The sequence below is a fragment of the Nothoprocta perdicaria genome, unplaced genomic scaffold, assembly GCF_003342845.1.
Source record: "Nothoprocta perdicaria isolate Ctin4 unplaced genomic scaffold, notPer1 scaffold_196, whole genome shotgun sequence".
In the NCBI taxonomy this organism is placed as follows: domain Eukaryota; kingdom Metazoa; phylum Chordata; class Aves; order Tinamiformes; family Tinamidae; genus Nothoprocta; species Nothoprocta perdicaria.
The window spans coordinates 127,198-144,265 of NW_020455160.1; the positions used below are offsets into that span (position 1 = coordinate 127,198).

The 17,068-nt window shown below is 48.2% G+C and overlaps 1 protein-coding gene across 9 annotated transcripts in view; it reads left to right on the forward strand.

Annotated features, from left to right (window-relative positions):
- Window positions 1-1,120: 1,120 nt before the first annotated feature.
- The window catches only part of EPB41L1 (erythrocyte membrane protein band 4.1 like 1), an 81,672-nt gene continuing 65,724 nt past the window's right edge, over window positions 1,121-17,068 (forward strand). For 8 of the 9 annotated variants that reach the window (XM_026037337.1, XM_026037341.1, XM_026037339.1 and 5 more), the window contains exons 1-2: window positions 1,121-1,227; window positions 6,118-6,167. The gene's annotated coding sequence lies outside the window, so the exon portion shown is untranslated. Of the gene's footprint in view, window positions 1,228-6,117; window positions 6,168-10,874; window positions 10,963-17,068 lie in introns of all 9 variants that reach the window. The other variant, XM_026037338.1, reaches the window with a different exon arrangement.

Genomic DNA, 17,068 nt, shown 5'->3' on the forward strand with positions numbered 1-17,068 from the left:
GCATGTCCCCAGATTTGCTGCCTGGGGTAGCACACCTTGAAAATCAGAAAGATAATGGTCTGAAAGATTAATTTGCTTCCATCTTCTGCTGGTGATCTGCCTTTCTGCCTACAAAGGGCAATAGTGCCTACCCTGTGGGTGCACTGGACTGGGTTTCCTGGAGCGGGAGCCTCTCTTCCTGGGAGGAGCCAGGCTGGAGTGAATGGCCTCTCAGGTCTCCTGTGATCAGCCAGGCTGGACAGCAGTCTGTGGGGTCCAGAGGGGACCAGGCTGACCCTGTTGTGCTCAAAACACGAGACAAATGAGGCTGAAGCTGCAGATCTGCATTTTCCAGCAGGTCAGCAGTTTTACTCAAGCGTTTGGTCTCTTTGTGGACAGAAATGTGGTGTCAGTTTAATATCTGATCCATTCCCTATTCAGGATTCAGCCTTCTACCCACTGGCTATAATCAGGCCCTCTGGTGATCTATCTGGGCTTTGCTGTCCCATATGGCCCCTGCTCCCCATTTGGCTCCCCTAGACTGATACCCCTTTGCAAGATCTTGAAAAAAAAAAGTTTAAAATTTGGATCAGCTGCTGATGTAGAGTAGAATGAGTCCTGGATTTGAGCTGATCCTGAATGAGGCTTTTACGGCACAGCATTTTTGCCAGATTCCACCCACCAACTGCTCTCGTGTCTTTGTGCCTAGTAACCCACTGTCTCAGCCCTGTTTACCGCCTAGCAGCGGAGCAGGGATGTGTGTGCTGGTGTCCTTCTCTGCGTATCAGATGGAGAGAAAAACACAGGGTGGAGTCATCTCTCTTGCTGCACAAAGAAAATGTTGAGGTCTCTTTTACTGCATTTGGTGGATTTTTAGGTGTCTGGGAAGAGATTAAAGAGGATCTTAACACATTCGCAGCCGCTTCCCACCTCGTTTTGCTGCGAGTCTGTTGTTCTGTTGAATATCTTTCAGAAGATATTTTTAGCTTTTTTCTTTTTTTTTTTTTCCTCTTTTTTTTTTCTTTTATGGTGGGAGAAGCAGGGGCTGAGGAGGGGGGATATCAGCCTTTTGGAAGGAAACATGTTTCTGTGGGAGAAGAGGATGAGCCATTTCACAAGGTATTTTGCTATGGGCAGAAGGACCAGGAATCAGATTGTGCATTTTTAAAGATACATCATCCCTTTTGTAATCACCGAATCTTGTGTACTGAAGCAAGACAACCTCCTGGCTCGGCCAGGGGCAGCCAGGTATGTGCACTGGAAGGGAAAGGTGGGAACCAGGACGGGGAAGGCAGCAAGAGTGGGAAGGGGAGGATGGACTGCCCATGCGCATCCCAAGATGTCCAGCTACTTGGGCTCGTGATCTGAGTGGACGTGTATCAAGGGTGGCAGTGCTGAGAGGGGTTCTGAAGGAGTTTCTCCCCTAAGTATTTAGTTGGGGAAGCAGTTCCCTGGTGAATGATAGAAGCGATTAAATGTCATAATTACATGTGCTATTGATCCAGTGCAATTTCTGCTGGCAGGAGTTTCTGCCAAGCACTGGATAGTACGGCACCTGGATCTCCTCCTTGGGAGTGGAAATACACCAGTGATAAGAGAGAAATGACAAATGCCTCCAAGTGGGAGAGTAGTCCTCTGGATCAGATTTATTAAAATTGCTGATAGATGAGCTTCCAGCAAAGGGACTGCCCAGAACAGGACAAAACATTATTGGGGCTCTGATCTGACTCTGGATCTATGTGTGTCTGCATGTTCCCTCTGCAGATTCATTGAGGCTTCCATCCTGGGCACCGAAGTGAGCTATCTGATAGCACGGCATAATCCCTGCTAGTCACCTTGGTGTTGTGCATAAATACATTTCAGCTCTTTTCTGGATGGGCTCGTAGTAAAATGCAGTTAGCTGTGGGATGTCTGTTTTGACTGCTTTGTGGTAGGCATAATTGGAAAGACTGAAGGAATTACAGGTGGAGAAAACGCAGTTGCCCATGCTGTATTTTTGTTGGGATGAGGCATCTTCCACCGTAGCTCATCTTGCACTGTTGCGCACTGGTCAGCGCACCGGGGTTTATACGTGCCTCCTGTGTGTCTGTTGTTGGCTGCAGCAGGCTTGCAGCTTTCCAGGTTCCTCTCAGGGGCCAGACTGCCTGTGATGTTGTGGTCCATGGTGATTGCTAGCGCTGTCTGGGCTGCTCCTTCTCAGCTCAGCAGAGCTGACGTGATCTCAGCATGGGGTGGAGCTTGGCACAGCTGGACTTCTCCCGGGCCTCGCTTAACGCTCGCCAAGCTGCCCTGGGGCTGCTGCGCTTCTCTTGCCGTTAATGTTTCTGCTCTAGCAAACAGGCAAGGGGAACGGTGTGAACCCCGTCCTTGCCCTTTGTTGTATTGAATGGCATTTTTGCAATGCGTTGGCCTAGATTTCAGTAAGCTGGACTCAATGTACAGCATCCTCCTAAGTCCAGTGAACGGCTGAGCCTGCCAGCATTGCTGCCCGGGATATGGCCAGTTGACCAGTTGCTTGAGCCTCTTGGATGCAGTCAGATAGCCCCGCAAGTGCTTTGACAGCCAACACACATGCTTGCTCTTTTTGAGGGTCGGCTTGGCTGTTTGCTATGGACTTGTGACAAGGTGGGTCACTGGTGGGATGTTTTCAAGCCCAGAGCAATCATCTTGACTGAGAAGGTGTGCACACCGGTGTGAGGGAGAGGCGTAACAGGAGATCTTGATGCAATCCAGCACATTTTTTTTTTTTTCTTTTTTTTTTTTTTGCTATCAGGAATGTTATGGGGAGCTGCTTGTTTGCAAGGCAGACTTTCAAGGTTGGGGGAGCATCTTCCTCCCAGATGTCTGTATCCTCAGAGTACTTCAGTGATAACATATTAATTGATGCCGCAGCTCTGATCTCAAAGGGTCTTCCTGCTCAGAGACTGCTGAAATGGAGCCAGCTTTGGTAAAACTTTACTGCTGTCTCCCAGCAGAAAACAGGAAGGAAAGTCTGGATCTAATTGAGTGTGCACTGGCTTTGTTTGACACATGTAGATACCAGTGCAGTAGAACGGGCAAGCTGGGAGTGCTTGGTGCCACCTCCGTACCTTCAGGGACTACGTTCTCAGTGCTCGGTCAAAGGGTGGACATGACGCAGCCCTGGCAGGGCCTGGAACCTGAGGCTGCCAATATGATTTCTCTTTTTTGGGGTCTGAACAAATGCCTGTTGCTCTTACAGCTGGTTATGAATTGGCCATCTGTCTTTTATCTACCCACAAAAGTCATGGAGCTTGGTGGAACAGTAGCAGGGCCATGGAAGCTTGTTTGCATGCTGCACCTGTGGAGGGAACAGATCTCTATGTATTTGTGCAACCTTATCTTGGTGAGAGCAGAATTTGTTGGTGTTTGAGTCTGCTCTTCCAAATCACCTTGACTTCTTGGGGCATCTGTGTGTCCTTCCTGCTGGGAAAGGGCTGAGCTCTTCTACTCATGGAGCCTTCTCTTGGGGCTATAGTTTGGCTCATTAGCCTCTGTGCAGCTGCGTTTATGTGAAAAGAGGCAGATGCTGGGGAAAGAGCACCCCAGTGGGAGCTGGGATCAGTAATATTTTGGCACGTATATAGCAGCATGTGAGAGTAGCCTTATGCTTCTGATGCTGGGCTCCTGTGCTGCTAGTCATGGTCTGCATGCACTCCTCCGCTGCTGTACGTGGAGTGGGGAACACGTTCTGAGCTTAGCTGTCTTCTTGTAAGAGTGCTGTAAGAGTAAATACTGTTTTCAGATTTAAAAGGATAGCTGGAGTCCTCAGATCAAATCCCACCCAGGGCTCTAGTGCAAAGGCATGTAGGCTCTGAGATTGGCTTCCATTGGCCTTGTGATGCCTGCTGTCAGTGGTGTGAGCAGGCAGAGAACTGGAGCTGCAAGAGCAGCCCTTGTTGGCGTCAGCTCGGCTGTTGTTGTGCTAACAATGCTGTCTTGGGAAGTCTGTGTGAAACTGTGGTCTTTGAATTTTCCCTGTGCCTGGCTGCAAGTGTCTCAATCTTCAGAGTGGTTGAGGGCTGGAATAGGCTGCCCAGAGTAGCTGTAGAGTCTGCATGCAAACCCAACTGGGTACGCTCCTGGTTGACCTGCCCTTGCAGAGCAAGGGTGGGGTGGTTGACCCAGATGATCTCCAGAGGTACTTTCCTACCTCACCTATTCTGTGATTCATTTGGATACAAAAAAAAAACAGAGAGGGAGGTGTGCTTGGGTTTTGACATCTTAGCAGGGTGTTGCTCAATGCCTGGAGCCTACTGCAGATGCCTTTGCGCTGTCAGCTGTGGCATTCAGCGAGTGCTGCAGCAAGCCTGCAGTCGAGCCAAGCTTGCCAAGATCCCCGACTCCCCAGACTTGTCTGGATACCCAGGTCTTGGCTGTAGGGATGCCTCGTGGTGTCTCCCAGCCCTGCTCAAGAATACAACTAGACAGCAAAGCAAGTAAAACCAGTCTCCAAAGTGGCTACAAAAGAATCCATCCCCAGTGGATATGGATACACTGGAGAGTTTCCCAACTCCAGCATGTAATAGGGTTCTCACTGAAGCTCTCTAATCATACTCAGCTTGCACTTTTCCTGATGGGATGGTGGCAGAAAGCTGGTCGAAGAGCATGGCACATGAGGGCACAGCATGGAGGGTTGTATCTCCCCCCTCTTTCAGCTGTAGCTCTCATGCAGAGCATTCAGGGATGAAATTTCTCTGTACTCAAAAGGTGAATTTATTTCCTTGCAGGTACTCCCCTCCTGGCCTTAATGTGGCAGGTTTTCTGCTGGACAAGAGAGCAGAGGATCCTGATACCATTCGGGACATCCCGAGTCAGACGCAGTAGTTGGCCCAGCTGCTGGGCTGTTAGTGTACTAAGGCCTGAGGAGATAACATGAGAAGATACTCAGTGTTGCTGGAGTACCTGGGGACTGTGGTCCCAGAGGAAGTGAAGCAACTTCTGTGCACTGAGCAAATTCTGGAGCAAGTTGATGTGGATCTGTCGTTCCCGAGAAGCCAAAGCCTGCTCTTAGCACCTCCCTGCAGGGCAAGCTGTGTTGTGCTAAGTGCAGCTGATGAGTGAAATGATGGAGAGAAATGATTCACTGAATCACTGTGAGATGTGGCGCGAGTGAGGCATAGGACCTTGAGGCTGGGTATTCAGAGGGGCTTTTAGTTAACATTTTATAGTGCTTTGCGTTGGCAGAATGTCCTGCCTGCTTTGCATTTGCGCTTACCCATGGATGCATCCACAAGCTTTGCCTGCGGGCAGGCTGAAGGTTCATTTGGAAATTAACCCTTGTTGTTAAAGCAGGACCTATCCTAGCTGCTCTGTGGGATATTTCTTCTTTTTTCCTGTGACTGTAAAGCATATTGCGCTTCAGCAATTCTTTGGGACGGAGAGAATATCCTTTCCCCACCCCCTCCCCTCCTCTCATTTGATGTAGTTGTAATCTAAAGTTGGCTCAGAAACTGCTGTTGCAGGATTTGTTTAGCTAGCCATTTCCTATTAAAGCTGCTCATTTAACCAGCGAAGACGCCAGTCTCTCCGTGGCTGGGCAAGGCAAGCTGGTTCCTTGTGGCTCATGCATGATTACCCAGCATAAAAATCCTGCACACCAGATGTTGCCCTCGGCGACACTGGCCTGGGCTATCGCTTTCGGAGGGGTCGTGCAGGTGAAGCGGAGGGACAGAAGACAAAGGCATTGCACAGATGGCCCTGAAATTAGAACTTGGGCAGCAACTGGTTGCGCAAGGCAGGGACGTATCTGTTTCACTTCTTGGAGGTGCATTGCTCCTGCAGTACCGCCTGTAGTAAATACTTGCTTTTATCACTCAAATTAGCAGAGCTGGCTCTGAACGCACGTGGTGATCAGGCCTGCTTATTTGGAAGGTGCTGGTTTTATGGTGTGCTCTCGGAGAGCAAAGCTGCATATAAAGTAATCTGTAGCTTAAATTCTCTAGCGAGCAAATTTGTCTGGAATCTAAATGTGATGCTTGAGCAGTTAGGGCACCATCTTGTGATGAAATGCCTGGCTAACGTCCTTCTGTGTGTCTGTGATCATTCCTTGGAGGATTTTTATTTTATTTATTTATTTATTTATGTTTTTGGTAACCACATATGACCTCTTCTTTGCAGGTTCTGAATTGTGCCTGAGCAGAGGACTGAGAGCAACCCCTGGAAGCAGCGTGAGTTTATCTTGAAAGCCTTTCCTCTCCTTTCTTGATGCATTGGAATGGATCACTCAGTAAGGCTGAGTGATATATAAATTATATCATATAATATATATAATATCATATCATATATATTTTATGTTTATATTTTATATATATATATATATATATATATGAGATATTTCTTTTTTTAGTGCAGAATGGCTGCACTGACTGCTGGCCAGAGATTAGAAGTAGCAATGAAATATGAAAGAGGCATGTGCGGTGAAATGTTATTTACCTGGAAATCCCTTTGAAGCCCATAAATCTGCCCTTCTAACTGCTGAAGTGCGAGACACTGGAATTGGGTTGTGTGTGTTGTGTGTGTGTGTGTGTGTGTGCGTGTTTGTGTGTGTGTGCAAGGTTTTCATATTTAGTTAAGAGTTAAGTAGCAGCCTCTTTACCAACAGAAAGGCTCTTACCAGCTGTCTGTGTCTTTGATGCTGACAAAGCTGTCCTTGGGACATTGCACTTCACACGAAGATTCACTGTTGTTTTTGTTTTGTTGCGTTTTGTGCAAGGAATTTTGGGGAGAGTGATATATTTGCCAACCAGCAAAATTTGACATTGCATTTTGTGCAATGGCAATTTGAGTTTGGGGTGTGAGTTCCACAGCTGCAGGACAAGGCTGGGCAAGGTCAACCTAAGACTTAGTCCAGGTAAGCTGATATCACCTGGCAGCTCGGAAGACAGGAAAGGAAAGAAATAGATTTGAGATGCAAATTTAAATTGATGCAGAGCCTGAAGGTATCTGCAGCCTCTTGGCCTGGGCCTTCACAAAGAAGGCTCTGAGTCCTTGAGGTACCCCGCTGTCTGGGTGGCTTCACTCTGTTCCAGTACCTTGGCACACAGTGAGTTTGCACAAGGGTCTTTGCACAGTACAGTTCCTATGAACTATGTTGTGAGCTTTCTCCAGGGCATCTTGTGGGCAATGTGGTACAGGGATGGAGCATTACCTGTGAGGAAGAGATCTGGATTCTGCTCTAAGTCTAACCTGCAAGCTGACCTTGGGAGGGACCTGAGTATAGCAGTAGGACTACCTTGGTTGATAGCTCCAAAATGAAAGTAAGGTACCATGGTCTGTAAAATGGGGACAGCTGTTGTGAATTGAGAGCTTTTGCTGCTTTCTGATGATCTGCAACAGCCCAGGTGCCTGTATGGAACCGAGCATCTCCGAATGCTCATTCCCAGTCTGTGGTACCTGCTTATTTCTCTGACCACTTAGAGAATGGGCATTAAATGCCAGCCTTTGGACAGTGTGTGCTGTATCAGATGATGTTTTGCAGCTCTCCACTGGCTCCTCAGTCCTTTCTTACAGCTCTCCTGGCTGTCTTGCTGCACCCCACTATCCTATTGTGGGCTCTTGCCTAGATACCAAAGTGCATCGCTATGAAGCATGACTACAGTGCATTGCTATCATCTAGTGTGCTGTGGTGGTGCACCAAGGGGGGCCTGCTGAATGTACTGCTTCCTGCTCCTCACACCAGGACTGAATTCTGCCTTCGCACTGCAAAGGGCTCAGGTCACTGCTTTACTGGCAGCAGAGGCAGACTGTAGTCCGGATGCAGGCGGAGGAGCCAGGTCTTTGAAGAGAGCTATAAATGGGCTGCTGCAGATGTGCTTCTTAGGGCTAGAGATATTTCTGACTCTGACGGGGCAACTTGTTAATTTTTATGAGCGTTTTCTTAACCAGTACTTCTAAAGAGAGCGTCCCTTGAGGAAGGCTCTTTGCAGATCCAAGTGCCAGCCTGGTCTGCAGCTCTGCCACATTCAGGGGTATGTTCTGTCTGCAGCAGGTCTGAAAAAGGAGGAGGAGGGCTTGATGGAAGATAAGAAGCAAAAGGAAAAGGACAACGTTTCTTGCCTGGTCCCTTTTTTTGTAGGGTTTGGGTGCCAGAAGGACGGTGTTGGAATTAGGGGAGGCAGAGGTGTAGTCCCAGCTCCAGTGCTGACTCATGTGTGACCCTGCATTCTTGTGTGCTGCTGCGGGAGGAGATGCTCCATGTGCTGGGTTGATCCATCATGCTGTGTTCGGGACACGTTTCTCCCCAGGGCTATGTACGACAAGGGCTGTTGGGGTTGCCCTGCAAAGCTGACTCCCCATTCCTGGGTCTGAGCACCCTTTTTTTCTCCATCTCTTTGGAGGTAAGTTCCCTTTCTTGAAAATCATGCACCTGTTCTGCATGGTATCCCTTCTTTTCCTACATATTTGTGGTTCTCCTTAACAAATCATGGAGAACCCCGCAGTCTTCTCTTTCCTATCTCATTGCATATCTGAGCAGGACTGTGCTGTGGCAGAGCCAGAAGGGAACTGTCCTAAGTGGAAGGATAGTGAAAATCACATAGAAGGAGGTGAAGCTTTGATCATCCGTTTTGCCTGATGATGACAACATTTGAAAGGTGCTCATCTCTGTAAGCCTTTGGTACCCCAGAGATGGAAGAATGTGATGAGGCCACATTCCCCATCTTATTGCCCTGCAGGAATGTAAGAGATTTCCTGCGTGCCTGGTGGGTGCCCAGTCATGCCCCTTAAGGGATGAAGAAAGGTGGCTTTTCTAGTCCCCAAAATACTTGCCAGACAGAGGCAGTCTCTGAAGAAGTGAAACTGCTGCCATGATAGCAGCCCTTCCTTGTCTCTGCTGATCTCTGTGATATCCCTGGCCCTCCTTCAGCTCAGGAAGCTGCTGGCCATTGCAGAGATAGCATATGGGTCTCAGTAGTGACCCTTGGGGCAAGAGGAGACTTATCCCAGGCAGAGCCTGGGACCATCCAGAGGGACCTGGACAGATTGGACAACTGGGCAGTGAGAAACCTCATGAAGTTCAACAAGGGAAAGGTCCTGCACTTGGAGGGGAATAACCCCGGACACCAGTACAGATTAGGGGTTGACCTGCTGAAGAGCAGCTCTGTCGAGTTGGACCTGCGTGTCATGGTAGACGACAGTTGAACATGAGGCAGCAGTGCCCTCGTGGCCAAGAAGGTCAGTGGGATCCTGGGGTGCGTTAAGAAGAGTGTCTCCAGCAGGTCGAGGGAGGTGATCGTCCCCCTCTACTCTGCCCTGGGGAGGCCACATGTGGAGACTGTGTCCAGTTCTGGGCTGCCCAGGACAAGAGGGATGTGGAGCTGCTGGAGAGAGTCCAGCGCAGGGCTACCAGGATGATCAGGGGCCTGGGACAACTGCCCTGTGAGCAAAGGCTGAGGGAGCTGGGCCTGTTCAGCCTGGAGAAGAGGAGACTGAGGGAGGATCTGATCAATGTCTCCCCAAGGGAGGCAGTGAGGAGGATGAGGCGGCCTCTTTTTATGGGTGGCCACTAATAGGACTAGAGGGAATGTCCATAAACAGAAGCACCAAAAGTTCTGTAGGAACTTAAGGAAAAATTTCTTGACAGTGAGGGTGACAGACCACTGGAACAAGCTGCCAAGAGAGGTTGTGGAATCTCCTTCTGTGGAGATCTTCAAAACCCGCTTGGATGCAGCCTGTGCCACATGCTGTAGGTGACCCTGCATGTGCAGGGGGATTGTACTAGATGATCTCTAAAGCTCCGTTCCAATCTTAACAGTTCTTTCATTTGATGAACTCACCTGCTTCCTGCTCTACAAACCTGGGTAAACAGCAAGGCTGTCCCCACTGGGGCTAGGTAAAGGAGGGCCTGTCAAAGCTGGGTTGAGTGCCATGGGTGAGGTCTGCTAGGGAGGTGAGGAGTGGGGTGAGGGCAAAGAAGCCACCTCTGCTTCTCCTCTGTGCTTAGTGCTGTGCTTAATGGTGTTAGGAGCCTTGCAGTGCCTGCAGAGCTGATTATTGGGCCTTGATATCCGATGATCCCGTTGTTTTTGCTGTTGACCTCAGTGTCTCTAAGTGCAGCAGAAGGTTGATGGCCCATGTCCAGGTGTTTTTTTTTTCCTTTATCTTTTCTGCTTGTATCTCAGTAACAACACTTGCCTGCTCCAGGCTCAGACACACAAGTGACTTGGAGAAAGCACGTACACATTAGAGTGGAACTAATTTGGCTCTGTCTGCTTGAGGCAACTATGGGAAGACTTGCCAAGCCTTGTAGCATCAGGTTCTGGGGCAAGTACAGAACTCGAGGGCATGAACTCCGTTTAGGGCAAGTAGAGATTCTTCCTGTGCCATGTCACTGGTGTAGCGTAGGTAGCCTAGGCCAGCTACTACTTTGTACTGAAGGAAGTATCCCAGTGCTTCTGGAAGGTTTGGTAATACTGCTATCTTAATGTGTTTTTCATCCTGTGGATGAGCCTCTTATCTCTCTGTTTTTTTCTCTGCGGCTCCCTCACGGCTCACCTCTGTCACTAGGATAGGACAAGTATCCTATCTTGTGAACGTCGCATAGGGCTTGATATTCTGTATTGGCAGACAGAAGTGAAGGGGAAGGGCTAAGTCTCCTTGGTGTAGTTTACTCTGTGGAGATGGTCATTCTCCTAGGAATTGGTGCCTAAGATGTGATTTTTAACCTTGAAAGAAATAGTATTTCTTATTCAGCATTTATCCAAAATTTTCTGGACAACTGTCCAAGAGCTTAAGACTTCCTTGAAAATGAACGAAAAGATGGCAGGCTTTGTTGAATATTTATCTCAACTAGGCTCCGTTTATTGGCTCCTCTGGCTATAGGTATTCTCTTCACTTATAGTTTGCTCACTGTTCTCCTTCCACCACTCTTCTTATAGGTTGGACTTGTAGTTTCAAGGATGTATGGTCCTAGGTCCTTCTTGCACATTGGCTGCTACATCCCCGTGCAAGACAGCTAACCCAAAGGTACATACTTTCCTGTACTTTTTCATGCGAGCAATTCTCTAGTTGCCTCAGAGGCAGCAGGTGACTTGGAAATGGGCGTAGGAACTGCTCTCTGCAATCATCAGCCAGAGGAAGAGCATTTTTTGATGGTGCAGGGTCCAGACAGTTTGCAGCACTCCTTCCTGCTTCTGACGTGTGGCTGAGATGTCTTGCTTGTCTGGTGCTCCTCAATGAGTCAGCTACACTCTCCGCTGTCATGTTACATATCTTCTGTGGGTTGAATTGAGAGTTTTTCCTTTCCTTTTTAATGCACTAGCTTTGCTCTTTTAAAGTGGTTTGGAATACTGTTAAAGGCTTTGTTTCAATCTGCCTTCCTCCGCTAGAACTAAGATTTTTGTATCAGATACCTTCTCTCTTGTTCATGGGACATTTACCGTGTGGTGCTACTGATCTCCATACTGGTGCCTTCCCTCATTGACCTGTGGAGCAAGAGGGAAGTGAGAGCACCAAGGCCCATGAGATGGGCCATGGGGGCCGGCCAAGTGAAGCTAGCTCTGCACCTAGACTGTCCAGAACACAAGGGACATCCCCAAAGCAGAGATCCCAGCACTGCTAGCACCTGGCACAGAAAAAGTTTAGCCCCAGTAATTCTACTTGCATTAATTTCTAATGGCAGTGAAGCATGGTTAACCACACAGTAGATGCTGAGATTGCTCTGAGCGCCTCAGGCAGGATTAGCTCCTTACCATAAAATTGGCCCAGAACATTGTGCTTATCATCTTTCACAGCCTCACTCTGTTTACAGATTAGTTGAGAAGATGAAGCAACTCTTGCCTCCTTGCTAACTCACTTCCTCATGCAGCAATGGGTGCTTGACTTGGAGCTGGCTGGCACAGGGAGCACTGTCAACCACTTTACCTTGGGTGGCCTGAAGGAAGCCCCAGGGAGGAGCCCTACTCCTTCTGAAGGAGCTGGTAACATCCCAGATGTTTGCTCAGAGGTTGCAGTCCTGCCTGGACCAGATCGTGGACCCAGTGCTCTGCCTGCTCCCCACAGTCAGATGAGAGCTGCTAATGTGGCTCCCTCTTGATTTGAGGCTCATGCTCCTACAGTCTATACCTTGATCAGTGAAGCTTGCTCTATGTGATACTAGCTGCGTTGGCCTCATTTGAGCAAATTGCCTTGTGGTATGTGGCAAAGCATGCCCTGAAGGTTTGTGACAGCTCTGCCAGCTCCCTCAAACTGAGCTTGGGAGAGGATGGCTTGTGGCCAAATATGCTGCTTGCTTTGACTGATACTTCTAACCCCTTCTGTATTATGTTGACTAGCAGCCAGACTTACCACAGTCTGACTGGGATGAGCTGGGATGCACGTCTGTCTGTGGCCATCTTTCTGGCTGGCTGTTGTAGGCTTACCTGCCTGAGATCACTACTGGGACTGTAATCTTGCCTCACCTTTGGCAGTGTTTTTGGAGCTGTCTGCTTGGGTGGCAGGAGTTGCTGTCTTTCTTGGAAGGTGATGCGCTGTGGCGTTGAGGGCCGTGTGTGTACCTCTGGGGTGTTCAGCAGATCTTGGTATAGCCAAGAGCAATGCACTATCTCTGTCACAGATTTTGGCCAAAGATGTGAAGGACTGGGACAGGTTACTGCCCTGGTAGGTCCCTCTGGAGCAGGACCTACCTGCTGAGGTAGGACCTCAGGTCCCTCTGGAGCAGTGTCTACCATCTGTGATGAGAGTTCTAGCAGCTCCCAAGAGATGAAATATTGCAGATAAGTTTTGAATAGGTGTAGGCTGGGATGCAGATCTTCAGGACTTGCCCATAGAAGTAAATGGTGAGCGTGAATCAGGTGCAAGAGACCACCTTGGCCTAAGGAGATGCTCCGGGGCAAGGTGTTACAACAGACCTTACATTAGGAAAGCGATGATGGTAGCAATTCTCTGGACTTTCTCCAGCCCAGCTACTCCTGTGGCCCTTGCTCCTCTCTCCTTCGTTTTGGGCTAGATTTGGGTTGATATTCCTTTCTTGCCTTTTGTCCCTGCTGCCAAAGAATGAAGTGTTTGGGCCATTTCCCAACCTTGGCAGATAAAAGAGCAGGCTGCTAAAAGCTGTTCAGTGTGAGGCCAGCAGGCTTCTGTGGGGCCTTGCTGGGGGGCCTGCTGTGCTCCTTGCTCTGTGCTGGACTTCGCTACGTCCTGTCAACAGCCATGATGGAGTGTGCAGGCTGTGGGTGGTGACTTTTGCCCAACTCCCATTGTCTCCCCAGTGCTAGCCGCATGGGATGTACCTCTTGGAAAAGGTCAGTGCTTTTTGTGACTCTATGTATGGTTGCTTCCCAGCCTGCTGCAAGACAGGATCCTCAGTCTAGCTATCTCCATTGTGGTATTGCTTGAGGACCCCTATAAAGGGCCTGTTCTCTGTTGACCCATGTCTTGCCCTGGAACTCAGTCTTTGTTTCATCTTCGCTCACCTGCAAATAATGCAGGACACCTGTGTATGGCAATGGGGAAAAAAACATTTGGCAAGGAAGGAGCTCTGTGTTGTGATGAGGAGAAATTGGAACAGGAAAATGTTCTCATGGACAGGGAATGAGGTGGGAACAGACAGTCAGATATCTTGCAAACATCATGCTGTGTGGAGGACCATGTGCTTGTAATGGTCAAATCCTGAGCAGCAACTGGGAAATCTCTTCAGTTTGTAGGGATGAGTGTGAATGTTACGTACTACTCGGAGTAGAGATGTGACAAGTGTTTTTTCCTCACTGCAGGATTATATTTGAATCATAAATTACAAATGAAAAAGGCAGGAGGACAAGAGAAGGGAAAAAGCTGTTGTAATCCTATCGCAAATTCAGCATGGTTGCTTCTGCACAAGACCACTTGGCTGCAAGTAATGAAGTACCGTTATCGGTGTTGCCAAGGTAACAGGAACGTTCAGCCTGGTAGGGAGATGTTGCTGCCGTTGTAGCCTTGCTTTTTATGAATCTGAGTCCAGCCCCTTTGCTGTTGTCTGTGTGACTGCCTGAATGGTTATCTCAGGATATTACTGACAGAGGATCAGTTGGGCTGTAGAGGTGTTTGTATCTGGAAACTTCCAGCAGAAAGTCCTAAAGTGCCTGTGGCTGTATTGGTGATGGAGATTCTGGGAGGACCTGTGATGGGCACCCTGAACCTGGGGCGGTCTGGGGAGAGACATTAATGGGAGACCAAATAAACACAAGTGCTTCAGGCAAGCCCATCCAGGAGCCCATACTTCAAAGCTTTCTCCAGCCAATTTTCTTGTGTTGGCCTCAAGGGTATCTCTCCTGCCTAGAGAATTTGGCACTGGTGGCTGATGAGGAACTTTCTTCTCCTCTTCTGCTGTTTTGTTTATTTATTTATTGTTGTTGTTTGTTTGGCAAATGAGATGTGCAAAGTCCCTTTTCTAGGAAATGTGGGCTTTTTACTTCTCTCCTGGAAGGCAACCATCACAACACGGCCTTCAGTTGAAGAGTGAGTGTGGAGCCAACCAGTTTCATGGTCTCTGTATGTCTTTTCATGTAAACCAGGAGGGGGATAAGTCTTATAATCTCAGGGCACTGGCCATGCCTGTGTAGATGCATAGCTGTCACATATGTCCTGTACCTCTTCTAGCAAGATCGTGCTGCCAGTGCTTCTAATCAGAGCTCATCTTTCTCAGGCCTCAAAGAGATTGATGTCCTGCCTGATGTGACTGAAGATTCCTTGGGGAAGAGTAATGTTAATCATCAGTGATGTCTGTCATTTATAGGAGGCTTCTCTGGCTTGTTACCCTTCTGCTCCTTGTGATTCCTATCTGCCTTGGAGTGACCACTGCAGCGCCTTGCTCCTGGCTGGTGGGGCATGATTCAGAACTTCCTGTGTGCTGTGTAAGAGTAAAGGCTGGTGCTTGACTGTGTACTTGGCCCTGCTGCACAGGCTCAGTCTGCTTGGTAGCCAAGACAGCTGTGAGACAGAGACATTGGGCTATGCTAGAGCTGGCAGAGCTTTCTTGTTTTCAGCACTTACTCGGATGAGTGAAAATTCATGCCGGAGCATTTGCAAGGGTTAACTTGTATTATCCTGGCTGTTGGAGGCTGGCCTCCGATTTGGCTGAGAGGGCAGGGACGGTGCCTAAGTCCACTTGGCACAAACTGTGCTTGAGCTGCCTGGTGTGGTCCCAGTGACGTGGTGCTCCGGCTCAGGGGTGGCTCTGCACTTGGACTACAAGAACTGTCACATGTGATGGGCTGCCTGATGGCCCCCGGTGGGGATGAGAACTCTCTTCTGCTTTTGCAGTCCTTAACCATGGATTTAAGCTGAATTTAGAAGATGATTTTCTGTCAAAAATAACTCTGGGAAAATAACTCTGCATGACTCCTCTCCTGATTAGCACCGTTTACCTAGTGCAAACTTTAGGCTTTGTGTGATTGCTGCAGTAGCAAAACATGAAATTCTCCTTTTGTTTTTGCCTGGGGCTTCTGGCTTGACTTCTCTGCTCAGGGAGTGTCTCAGCCGTGACACCAGGCATTGGTGGTGAGCAGGGATCCTATTCCCCGAGTCCCGATAGCTCCAAGAGAAAGTCCTCTGCTTGTATATGGGATTTTGTGCCCTGCTGTTTGGTCCACTGTGCCTGTGCTATTTCATAGGACTTCTCTGTCATCCCATCAGAGTCTTTCAGGAGAAAATACTGAAGATCCCTTCACAGAGATCTCTCTCCCTGGATGTGGTGGGAGGGAGAGGTTTAATTCATTACCACAAACAAACAAGCTCACAATTCTCCAGGCCTTCCTCCTGTTTGTCATTTAATTGTCCAAGTTCCCTGATTTCCTGTCACTTGCCCATGAATTTGAGGTGCACAAAACAGTATTGCTAGATTAACTTCTGCAGATGCTAAGCATATATCCTTTGGGAGCTGGAGAAATAAACAGTGAAGGAAAACAAGCACTAAGAATTGTTGAAGAGGCAAAGTGGAAAAGCTGACTGAAAATAAGTAAAACCCTAAAATGTTTCCTTCCCAGAAAAGATCTCCATCCCTGGGAGGCCCACTGGTGTGATAGATGCCTGCAGGGAGAGGTTTCCCTAGGTTAAGACTTGCCTGGATGCTGTATAGGCGAAAGCAAGGTTAGAGTAGTTCTGTAGTGGGTTCTCAGGGCGTCTCTCCGGTTTCAACCTTGGCATCGGTTTCTAGATCTGATTATCAGGATTGTATCTGTGCATAAAATAAATTACTCCATTTTCCGCACACCCCCAGGACGTTTCGATTCCTTACTCTGAAAGATGAGTGCTTTCTGTCTGTAATTCTCATTCCCCCACTGCTGCAAGGGGGGAATGATCACTTTAATTTATTTGAAAAGGGTTGTTCCTGATGCCCATTTCAGGAAGGGTGGCTAGCATCTGTATGTCTGGAAGATGGAGAAGAGCCATCAGAAATGAAGATAATTAGCATTAGGCAGCACATTTGGTGTAAGAAATTGGCTGGCTTCTTACCTAGGAGTCTGCAAATGCATTTTGGGGATTAGGGTTCACTGGGTCTCAGAGGGTCTGCCCCCACCCAGCTACAAACCATTAGTGAAGCCCTGGTCCTGGGTTGAGGGTTGGTCGGACTGACAGGCAGCACTTAAGACCTGCCTTAAAAATAAAGGCAACTAAAATAACTAAAACCTTCATGTTTGGGAATAATTTGAAGCAAATGGAATGAAATCCAGGTGTTGGTTGAAGTCTTTAGAAAAATTCAAGCCAGCGCTTGGAAAGGTGTCAGCGGCTCAGTCTCTAGCAGAAGCCGCCTGCTTTACTTAATGGTTGCCTAGCTGCACGGAAGAAGCATGATGTGGGTGACTCCAGCATTAGCTAATGAGTCCACTGTGGCTCCTGATTGATGCCCAGGCCCTGCTGGTGCCTTTGGTCAATCCTTTGTGCTTTTTATTAAACCTAACTTCAAAGAAAAAAAAATTTTTTTCAGTCTACAGTAATTTTTTGTTGCACACAACATATGCTTCCCACACCTCAAAAAAAAAATGAACAAAGAAATGCAACAACAATAAAACTGAGATTTTCTATCCTGTTTCACTGTGAAAGCTTTTTTTTTTTTTTTTTTTTTTTTNTTTTTTTTTTTTTGATTAGTCCTGTTGAG